General features: G+C 47.9%; 1 protein-coding gene across 1 annotated transcript in view; it reads left to right on the top strand.

Annotated features, from left to right (window-relative positions):
* LOC109887885 (dorsal-ventral patterning tolloid-like protein 1) overlaps positions 1-2,500 on the top strand; it is a 74,901-nt gene that overhangs the window by 41,907 nt on the left and 30,494 nt on the right.

Raw genomic sequence — 2,500 nt, 5'->3', positions numbered from 1 at the left:
CTGCCTGCCTGTCTGTCTGTCTGCCTGTTTGTCTGTCTGTCTGTCTGTCTGTCTGTCTGTCTGTCTGTCTGTCTGTCTGTCTGTCTGTCTGTCTGTCTGTCTCTCTACAACGTAGGACTCAGCTTCCAGGCCTTTGAGGTGACACCCCCTGTCTGTCTGTCTGCCTGTCTGTCTGTCTGTCTGTCTGTCTCGCTCTCTCTGTTCTTCTGTCTCTCTCCTCTTTCTCTGTCGTTCTCTCTCACATGCTCATGTGCGGGTGTGTGTCTGTTTGGCAAAGCCCCTGGTACTAATTCAATAAGAAATGTATCTGACCTCTGAATGACATCTAGAATACTCCCTATGACTGAAACTATGACTTAACTGAATCTATGACTGAACTGAATCTATGACTGAACTGAAACTATGACTGAACTGAAACTATGACTGAAACTATGACTGAAACTATGACTGAACTGATACTATGACTGAACTGAAACTATGACTGAAACTATGACTGAACTGAAACTATGACTGAAACTATGACTGAAGTGAAACTATGATTTAAACTATGACTGAAACTATGACTGAACTGAAACTATGACTGAACTGAAACTATGATTTAAACTATGACTGAAACTATGACTGAAGTGAAACTATGACTGAAGTGAAACTATGATTTAAACTATGACTGAAACTATGACTGAAACTATGACTGAAACTATAACTGAAGTGAATCTATGAGTGAACTGAAACTAGGACTGAAACATTGAATGAACTGAAACTATGACTGATACTGTGGATTAACTGAAAGTATGACACAGAGACGTGTACAAAGCTCTCCCTCGCCCTCAATTTGGCAAATCTGACCATAACTCTATCCTCCTGAATATATTACAAACAACAACTAAAGCAGGAAGCAGCAGTGACTCGGTCAATAAGAAAGGTGTCAGATGAAGCAGATGCTAAACTACAGGACTGTTTTGCACAGAATCAAATATGTTCCGGAGTTTATCTGATAGCATTGATGAATACACCACATCAGTGACCGGCTTCATCAATAGGTGCATTGATGATGTCATCCGCACAGTGACTGTACGTACATACCCCAACCAGAAGCCATGGACTACAGGCAACATTTGCACTGAGCTATCCTGGACTTTCTGACGGGCCGCCCCCAGGTGGGGAGGGTAGGTAGCAACACATCCGCTACGCTGATCTTCAACGCGGGGGCCCATCAGGGGTAGCAACACATCCGCTACGCTGATCTTCAACGCGGGGGCCCCTCAGGGGTGCGTGCTCAGTCCCCTCCTGTACTCCCTGTTCACTCATGACTGCACGGCCAGGCACGACTCCATCATTAAGTTTGCTGATGACACAACAGTGGTAGGCCTGATCACCGACAACAATGAGACAGCCTATAGGGAGGAGGTTAGAGACCTGGCCATGTGGTGCAAGGACAACAACCTCTCCCTCAATGTGACCAAGACAAAGGTGACAATTGTGGACTACAGGAAAAGGAGGGCCGAACAGGCCCCCATGAATATCGATGGGGCTGCAGTGGAGCAGGTTGAGGCTGATCGTGGACTACAGGAAAAGGAGGACCGAACAGGCCCCCATGAACATCGATGGGGCTGCAGTGGAGCAGGTTGAGGCTGATCGTGGACTACAGGAAAAGGAGGACCGAACAGGCCCCCATGAACATCGATGGGGCTGCAGTGGAGCAGGTTGAGGCTGATCGTGGACTACAGGAAAAGGAGGGCCGAACAGGCCCCCATGAACATCGATGGGGCTGCAGTGGAGCAGGTTGAGGCTGATCGTGGACTACAGGAAAAGGAGGACCGAACAGGCCCCCATGAACATCGATGGGGCTGCAGTGGAGCAGGTTGAGGCTGATCGTGTACTACAGGAAAAGGAGGACCGAACAGGCCCCCATGAACATCGATGGGGCTGCAGTGGAGCAGGTTGAGGCTGATCGTGGACTACAGGAAAAGGAGGACCGAACAGGCCCCCATGAACATCGATGGGGTTGCAGTGGAGCAGGTTGAGGCTGATCGTGGACTACAGGAAAAGGAGGGCCGAACAGGCCCCCATGAACATCGATGGGGCTGCAGTGGAGCAGGTTGAGAGTTTCAAGTTCCTTCAAGTTCCTTCAAGTTCCACATCACCAACAAACTAACATGTTCAAACACACCAAGACGTGAAGAGGGCAAAACCTATTGTCAAAGACTCCAGCCACCCAAGTCATAGACTGTTCTCTCTGCTACCGCACAGCAAGCGGTACCGGAGCGCCAAGTCTAGGTCAAAGAGGTTTCTAAACCATCAATCATTCAAATTTATTTAGAAAAGGCCATGTTACATCAGCCGATGTTACAAAGCCTGAACAGCTAATCAAAGACCACTCTTTTACACTGCTGCTACTCTGTTTATTATCTATAGAATGGTCACTTTAACTCTACCTACATATTACCTCAATTACCTCGACTAACCGGTGCCCTTGCACATTGACTCTGTATCGGTACCC

The sequence above is a fragment of the Oncorhynchus kisutch genome, unplaced genomic scaffold (assembly GCF_002021735.2).
Source record: "Oncorhynchus kisutch isolate 150728-3 unplaced genomic scaffold, Okis_V2 Okis07a-Okis12b_hom, whole genome shotgun sequence".
Classification (NCBI taxonomy): Eukaryota; Metazoa; Chordata; class Actinopteri; order Salmoniformes; family Salmonidae; genus Oncorhynchus; species Oncorhynchus kisutch.
This window is presented reverse-complemented; position numbering and strand designations above follow the sequence as displayed.